Source organism: Oncorhynchus gorbuscha, linkage group LG01 (genome assembly GCF_021184085.1).
Source record: "Oncorhynchus gorbuscha isolate QuinsamMale2020 ecotype Even-year linkage group LG01, OgorEven_v1.0, whole genome shotgun sequence".
NCBI lineage: Eukaryota > Metazoa > Chordata > Actinopteri > Salmoniformes > Salmonidae > Oncorhynchus > Oncorhynchus gorbuscha.
This window is the reverse complement of record NC_060173.1, coordinates 70,367,431-70,376,547: the sequence shown is the minus strand read 5'-3', so window position 1 is coordinate 70,376,547 and position 9,117 is coordinate 70,367,431. Positions and strand designations below refer to the sequence as shown.

The following is a 9,117-nucleotide window of genomic DNA, read 5'->3' as shown; positions in this document are numbered from 1 at the left end:
AGCTGCCTGCCTGCCTGCCTGCCTGCCTGGACGGATGCGTCGGAAACCTCCCACGAGGGGCCCCATGTAATTAGATGCATGCTGTTCAAGCTAGAGTATATTGTCTTCCCGTTGCCTATGAAGCCTCCACCCACTGGCCCACCCTACATTTAGCAGATCATGTGATGGGGGCGGGCAAGCTAAGTCATTTGCAAGTACAACAGTTCTCTGTGCAGCTCCCCATTCATTTCCTGAGAACTGCAAGAGCTCAGCAGCTGAGAGACAGAAGGGGAGGGAGCTGCACACGCAGGAGTGAGAGAGAGAGGAGCAAAAGAGAGAGGACTGGAGAAGGGAAAACCGTTTTCTACGGCTCTGCAGCTTCTGACAAGGTCTGTGGAAACGTTTCCTCCTTCTTCTGTTCATCTCATGCTGTGGTTCTCATTTGTCATGCTTGTGGGATTGTGTGTGTGTGATTCAGCTGTCATTGCTGTGTCCAGCCTTATGACAACTCCTGGTCATCTAGCTACATACTGCCTGGCTGCCCGTGTGTGCCATTGTGCACTGTAAAACTTTTCCCTCTAAATGTACAGTACTATTTTCCTTACTGTAAAACATATTACAGCATACAGCATCTCTGATGTAAATTTATAGCAGGGATGCTGTAATGTTTTATTATTAGAGATTAGTAATGTGAAATATATTGCAGCTTCTCTGCTGTAAAGCAAAATTACAGCATTGAACTGGCAACTCAGGTGCCAGGGTTATGCTGTAAATTTACAGGGCAAGTCTCACTGAAAAGTAAATGTAGGAAAACAATACATTTGTACATAAAAATAAATGTATTCAAATTGGTAACAAAATGAACTGCAAATGAACAACAGAATGGAAAATATAAGTAACAGTTAACATGTGTAACCAAATAAGAGCATCATTACAACACTTATTTTAAAACTATATTGTATGTGAGTGGTGTGGGGGAGCGAGAGATTGTGTACAATTCTAGATCTACGATCAGGGGCAACTCTATTCGGCGTAAGGGGATTCAGAGGCAGTAAAACACAACGGGACAGTTTGGGCAGGAGAGAGAAGTCAGCACAGCATCAGGTGTTCCTTTATGAGGCTCCCTAACGATCCTCCTCAGTTCTGATTTGACAGCTCTTCTCACCCCTATGACAAGCCTGGAAAAATAAAGAATAGAATGAGAGACGGAGAGCACCGGGGCTGTTACTCTGTAGGTAAAAAAACAGGTGACAAGGGACATATCAAGCTTGTGTCATGTGTGTACTTACCTCACCAGAGGTCGTCATTCAAACTCTGTAAGCTCTTGGAAGAATGAGGCAATGGGGTTGAAAACAGCTGCTTCCTCTGGGCCACCTTGTCGAGCACTTTGTCCCTTCTTCAGGTTTCATCATCTTGGGTTGATTCGAGACAGGAATCTGTACAGCTATATCCAATACTGTTTATGAAATACATTGAGGCACTGAACAAATACAAATAAGACAGCTACTATATATACTGTACACCTACTTCAAACCCTAGTTAACTATATAATAAAATATTGATATAAGTCTAAACAATAACACATATTATTTGACCAAACTCACATGTTCCTTTCCTTCAGTGCCACCAAATGTTTGTATACTACTGTTGAAGCGAGACGGTTTAGCTGATACTATGACATTATTTAACAATGCTGTTTAAATTAAACAAATGGAAAGGGGGAGAGGCTGTGCGGACACTCCCGGCCTGTAAAATGATGAAGTATGTTGCGCAGCCGAGAGCCAGGTGAACCGAATCACATCGTTGTGACGGCTAAGGACACTGTCCCAGTGTGGTTGCAGTTCGTGCTCTCCCCATTGAGTAGACTGTATCATGGTGACGTCTAGATGGCTACCAATATTAGTTATTCCTTGTGTAGTCTGCTGTCCTACTTGAAGTATAATCCTGGAGGTAAAACAAATTGCCACGTTACTAGCTACCGCCGGCGACACCGATACAGCTGCCCGTATTTTACATTTTTTTTAAAAATGTTATTTAACCTTTATTTAACTAGGCAAGTCAGTAAAGAACAAATTATTATTTTACAATGACGGCCTACCCCGGCCAAACCCTCCACTAACCCGGACGATGCTGGGCCAATTGTGTGCTGCCTTATGGGACACCCGATCATGGCCGGTTGAGATACAGCCCGGGATCAAACCAGGGTCTGTAGTGACTCCTCTAGCACTGAGATGCAGCGCCTTAGATTGCTGTGCAACTCAGGAGCCTGTATACACACCCCTTGTACACACCTTTTGGATTCACACCCCTTGACTTTTTCACCAAAATGTTGTGTTTTTGTGATTTGTTTTGTCACTGGCCTATACATAATACCCCATAACGTCAATGTGGATTTATGTTTTTTTAAAGATTTTACAAATTAATATAACATGAAAAGCTGAAATGTCTTGAGTCAGTAAGTATTCAACCCCTTTGCTATGGCAAGCCTAAATAAGTTCAGGAGTAAAAATGTACTTAACAAGTCTCAAAGTTGCATGGACTCACTCTGTGTGCAATAATAGTGTTTAACATGATTTCTGAATGACTACCTCATCTCTGTACTCCACACACACATACAATTATCTGTAAGGTCTCTCAGTCGAGCAGTGAATTTCAAACACAGATTCAATCACAAAGACCAGGGAGATTTCCCAATGACTCGCAAAGAAGAGCAGCTATTGATAGATGGGTAAAAAAAAGTTATTAATTACATTATGGATGTTGCATCAATACATCCAGTCACTACGAAGATACAGGTGTTCTTTCTAACTCGGTTGCCGGAGAGGAAATTTCACAATGATTCTAATAGTGACTTTCAAACAGTTACAGAGTTTAATGACTGTGATAGGAGAAAACTGAGGATGTATCCACAATACTAACCTAATTGAGTGAAAAGAAGGAAGCCAATACAGAATACAAAAATGTTCCACCAAAACATTACAACAAGGTCCTAAAGTAGTACTACAAAAATGTGGCAAAGCAATTAACTTTTTGTCCTGAATACAACGTGTTATTTTGGGGGCAAAACAACAAATTACATAGGTGCAGCTTCTGCTGGGGACAGTAATTTTTTTATATGTTTTTTATTTAACCAGGTAGGTAAGTTGAGAACAAGATCTCATTTACAACTGCGACCTGACCAAGATAAAGCAAAGCAGTTTGACACATGGAAAGTTATACATGGAGTAAAACAAGCATACAGTCAATAATACAGTAGAAAAATAAGTCTATATACAATGTGAGCAAATGAGTTGAGTTAAGGGAGGTAAAGGCAAAGAAAAGGCCATGGGGGCGAAATAAATACAATATAGCAAGTAAAACACTGGAATGGTAGATTTTACAGTAGATGAGTGTGCAAAGTAGAAATACTGGGGTGTAAAGGAGAAAAATAAATAAATAAATAAATAAATAAATACAGTAGAGGAAGAGGTAGTTGTTTGGGCTATTTATAGATGGGCTATGTACAGGTGCAGTGATCTGTGGGCTGCTCAAAGCTAGTGAGGGAGATAAGTGTTTCCAGTTTCAGAGATTTGTGTAGTTTGTTCCAGTCAATGGCAGCAGAGAACTGGAAGGAGAGGCAGCAAAGGAGGAATTGGCTTTGGAGGTGACAAGTGAGATATGCCTGCTGGAACGCGTGCTACGGGTGGGTGAAGCTCTGGTGACCAGCGAGCAGAGATAAGGCGGGACTTTACCTAGCAGGGTCTTGTAGATGACCTGGAGCCAGTGGGTTTGGCGACGAGTATAAAGCGAGGGCCAGCCAATGAGAGCGTACAGGTCGCAGTGGTGGGTAGTATATGGGACTTTGGTGACAAAACAGAAGGCACTCTGTTAGACTGCATCCAATTTGTTGAGTAGGCTATTTTGTAAATGACATCGCCAAAGTCGAGGATCGGTAAGATGGTCAGTTTTACGAGGGTAGGTTTGGCAGCATGAGTGAAGCTTTGTTGCGAAATCTAGAATTGACTTCCTATTTAACTTTGGATTGGAGATGTTTTATGTGAGTCTGGAGGGAGAGTTTACAGTCTAACCAGACACCTAGGTACTTGTAGTTGTCCACATATTCTAACTCAGAACCGTCCAGAGTAGTGATGCTGGGCTGGCGGGCAGGTGCAGGCAGAGATCGGTTGAAGAGCATGCATTTAGTTTTACTTGCATTTTAGAGCAGTTGGAGGCCACAGAAGGAGAGTTGTATGGCATTGAAGCTCGTCTGCATGATTGTTAAGTGTCCAAAGAAGGGCCAGGAGTATACAGAATTGTGTCGTGTACGTAGAGGTGGACCAGAGACTGACCAGCAGCAAGAGCGACATCATTGATATATACAGGGAAGAGAGTCTGCCCAAGAATTGAACCCTGTGTCAACCCCATAGAGACTGTCAGAGGCCCGGACAACAGGCCCTCAGTTCTGACACACTGAACTCTGTCGGAGAAGTAGTTGGTGAACCAGGCGAGGCAATCATTTGAGAAACCAAGGCTGTTGAGTCTGCCGATGAGGATGTGGTGATTGACAGAGTCGAAAGCCTTGGCCAGGTCAATGAATACGGCTGCACAAATCAAATCAAATCAAATTTATTTATATAGCCCTTCGTACATCAGCTGATATCTCAAAGTGCTGTACAGAAACCCAGCCTAAAACCCCAAACAGCAAACAATGCAGGTGTAAAAGCACGGTGGCTAGGAAAAACTCCCTAGAAAGGCCAAAACCTAGGAAGAAACCTAGAGAGGAACCGGGCACAGTATTGTTTCTTATCGATGGTGGTTAAGATATCGTTTAGAAGCTTGAGCGTGGCTGAGCTGCACCCATGACCAGCTCTGAAACCAGATTGCATAGCAGAGAAGTTACGGTGGGATTTGAAATGGTCGGTGATCTGGATGTTAACTTGACTTTCGAAGACCTTAGAAAGGCAGGTTAGAATAGATATCGGTCTGCAGCAGTTTAGGTCTAGAGTGTCTCCCTCTTTGAAGAGGGGATGACCGCAGCTGCTTTCCAATCTTTGGGAATCTCAGACAACATGAAAGAGAGGTTGAACAGGCTAGTAATAGGGGTTGCAACAATTTCGGCAGATCATTCTAGAAAGAAAGGGTCCAGATTGTCTAGCCCGGCTGATTTGTTGGGGTCAAGATTTTGCAGCTCTTTCAGAACATCAGCTGACTGAATTTGGGAGAAGGAGAAATGGGGAAGGCTTGGGCGAGTTGCTGTGGGGGGTGCAGTGCTGTTGACCGGGGTAGGGGTGGCCAGGTGGAAAGCATGGAAAGCATTGCCATTCGTAGAAAAATGCTTATTGAAATTCTCAATTATAGTGGATTTATCAGTGCAGTGGGCAGCTGGGAGGAGGTGCTCTTATTCTCCATGGACTTTACAATGTACCAGAACTTTTTTGAGTTTGTGTCGCAGAAAGCACATTTCTGCTTGAAAAAGTTAGCCTTGGCTTTTCTAACTGCCTGTGTATATTGGTTTCTAACTTCCCTAAAAAGTTGCATTTCACAGGGGCTGTTCGACGCTAATGCAGAACACCACAGGATGTTTTTGTGTTGGTTAAGGGCAGTCAGATCTGGAGAGAACCAAGGGCTATATCTGTTCCTGCATATTTATGGACATTCTAAAATGTGCACTTTTGTCACACAACACCACAGATGTCTCAAGTTGAGGGAGCATGCAATTGGCATGCTGACTGCAGGAATGTCCACCAGAGCCATTATGAGAGAAAGCCACCTTCATCATTTTAGAGATTTTGGAAGTACATCCAACCGCCAGCCCAGGACCTCCACATCCGGCTTCTTCACCTTTGGGATCGTCTGAGACCAGCCATCCGGACAGCTGATGAAACTGTGGGTTTGCACAACCGAATAATTTCTGCACAAAGTGTCAGCTTATCTGCGTGCTTGTCATCCTCACCAAGGTCCTCACCTGACTGCAGTTTTGCATTATAACTGACTTCAGTGGGCAATGAGCACTGCCACTCTGGAGAAGTGTGCTCTTCACGGATGAATCCCGGTTTCAACTGTACCGGGCAGATGGCAGATGTGTGGGCAAGCAGTTTGATGATGTCAACGCTGTGAACAGACTGCCCCATGGTGGCGGTGGAGTTATGGTATGGGCAGGCATAAACTAAGGTCAGCGAAAACAAAGCATTTTATTGATGGCAATCTGAATGCACAGAGATACCGTGACGAGATCCTGAGGCCCATTGTCATGCTATTCATCTGCCAGCATCACCTCAAGTTTCAGCATGATAATGCACAGCACCATGTCACAAGGATCTGTACACAATTCCTTGAAGCTGAAAAATTCCCAGTTCTTCCATGGCCTGCATATTTACCAGACAGTTCACCCATTGAGCATGTTTGGGAGGCTCTGAATCGACGTGTGGAACATTGTGTTCTATTTCCCACAGCTATTGAAGAGTGGGAAAAAATTCCACAGGCCACCATCAACAGGCTGATCAACTCTATGTGAAGGAGATGTGTTGCGCTGCATGAGGCAAATGATGGTCACACCAGATACTGACTGGTTTTCTGATTCACACCCATACTTTTTTTAAAGGTACACTACATTACCAAAAATATGTGGACAGCTGCTAGTCGAACATCTCGTTCCAAAATCACGGACATTAATATGGACTTGTTCCCCCCTTTGCTGCTTTAACAGACTTCACTCTTCTGGGAAAGCTCTCCACTAAGTGTTGGAACATTACTGTGGGGACTTTCTTCCATTCAGACACAAGAACATTAGCGAAGTTGAGCACTAATGTTGGGCGATAAGGCCTGGCTCACAGTTGGCGTTCCAATTCCTCCCAAAGGTGTTCGATGGGGTTGAGTTCAAGGCTTTGTGTCAATTTCTTCCACACTGATCTCAACAAACCATTTCTGTATTTACCTTGCATTGTGCATGAGGGCATTGTCATGCTAAAACAGGAAAGGGCATTCCCCAAACTGTTGTCACAAAATTGGAATAATTTAGAATTTAATTGTATTCTGTAACGTTAAGAATTCCCTTCACTGGAAGTAAGGGGCCTAGCCCAAACCATGAAAAACAGCCCCAGACCATTATTCTTCCTCCACCAAACATTATAGTTGGCTCTATGCATTCAGTCAGGTAGAGTTCCCCTGGCATCTGCAAACCCAGATTTGTCCATTGGACTGCCAGATGGTGAAGCATGGAATGCATTTTCAATGCTCCAGAGTCCAATGGAGGCAAGCTTTACACACCTCCAGCCGATGCTTGGCATTGCGCATGGTGATCTTATGCTTGTGTGCGGCTGTTTGGCCATGGAAACCCATTTCATGAAGCTCCCAATGAACAGTTGCTTCTAGAGGCAGTTTAGAACTTGGTAGTGAGTGTTGTAACTGAGGACAGATGATTTCTACATGCTACTCGCTTCAGCACTTGGTGGTCCAGTGCTGTGAGCTTGTGTGGCCTACCACTTTGCGGTAGAGCCGTTGTTGCTCCTAGACATTTCCACTTCAGTTGACAGAGGCAGCTCTAGCAGGGCAGAAATTTGATGAACATACTTGTCGGAAAGGTGGCATCGTATGACAGTGCCACATTGAAAGTCACTGAGAAAGTATTCAGACCCTTGACTCTTTCCACATTTTGTTACGTTACAGCCTTATTCTAAATTTTATAAAATTTTGATGAAAACCCCATAATGACAAAGCAAAAACAGGTTTTTAGAAATGTTTGCTAATTTATTACAAATAAGAAACTGAAATATCACATTTGCATAATTATTCAGACCCTTTAATCAGTACTACAGTATGTTGAAGCACCTTTGGCAGTGACTACAGCCTAGAGTCTTCTTGGGTATGACGCTACAGGCTTGGCACACCTGTATTTGGGGAGTTTCTCCCATTCTTCTCTGCAGATCCTCTCAAGTGCTGTCAGGTTGGATAGGGAGTTATGCTGCACAGCTATTTCCAGGTCACCCCAGAGATGTTCGATCTGGTTGAAGTCTGGGCCCTGGCTGGGCCACTCAAGGACATTCAGAGACTTTTTCCCGAAGCCACTCATACGTTGTCTTGACTGTGTGCTTAGGGTCATTGTCCTGTTGTAAGGTGAACATTCACCCCAGTCTGAGGTCCTGAGCGGTTTTCATAAAGGGTCTCTCTGTACTTTGCTCTGTTCATTTTTGCCTTGATCCTGACTAGTCTCCCAGTCCCAAAGAATCCCCACAGCATGATGCTGCCACCACCATGCTTCAATCTTGGTTTCATCCGACCAGAAAATCTTGTTTCTCATGGTCTGAGAGTATTTAGGTGCCTTTTGGCACCAAACTCCAAACGGGCTGTCATGTGCCTTTTACTGAGGAATCTGGCCATTGCCAATAAAGCCTAAATGGTGGAGTGCTGCAGAGATGGTTGTCCTTCTGGAAGGATCTCCCATCTCCACAGAAGAACTCTAGAGCTCTGTCAGAGTTGGCATTGGGTTCTTGGTCACCTCCCTGACTAAGGCCCTTCTCCCCCGATTGCTCAGATTGGCCAGGCGGCCATCTCAAGGAAGAGTCTTGGCGGTTCCAAACTTCTTCCATTTAAGAAATGGAGGCCACTGTGTTCTTGGGAACCTTCAATGCTGCAGAAATGTTTTGGTATCCTTCCCCAAATCTTAGCCTCGACGCAATCTTGTCTTGGTGCTCTACAGACAATTCCTTTGACCTCGTGGCTTGGTTTTGCTCTGAGATGCATTGTCAACTGTGGGCCCTTATATAGACAGATGTGTGCCTTTCCAAATCATGTCCAATCAATTTCATTTACCACAGGTGGACTCCAATCAAGTTGTAGAAACATCTCAAGGATGATCAATGGAAACAGTATGCACCTGAGTTCAGTTTCAAGTCTCATAGCAAAGGGTGTTACTGTTCATTTTTTATACATTTGCAACAATTATGGGGTATTGTGTTTAGATAACTGATGATTTTATTTGATCCATTTTAGAATAAGGCTGTTAAATTATAAAATGTTGAAAAATTCAAGGGGTCGGAATACTTTCCAGAAGGCACTGTAGTGTAGCTGTGTTTATTCCCAGTCCATAGGGCCTAATGAATTTAAACCAATTGACTGATTTCCTTATGAAAAAAACGAAGAAAAAAACTTAACATGTGTAAA

General features: G+C 43.6%; 1 protein-coding gene across 2 annotated transcripts in view; it reads left to right on the top strand.

Annotated features, from left to right (window-relative positions):
- Nucleotides 1-206: 206 nt before the first annotated feature.
- The window catches only part of klf12b (Kruppel-like factor 12b), a 159,925-nt gene continuing 151,014 nt past the window's right edge, over nt 207-9,117 (top strand). The window contains exon 1 of one of the 2 annotated variants that reach the window (XM_046359183.1): nt 207-368. The gene's annotated coding sequence lies outside the window, so the exon portion shown is untranslated. The remainder of the gene's footprint in view (nt 369-9,117) is intronic. The other variant, XM_046359189.1, reaches the window with a different exon arrangement.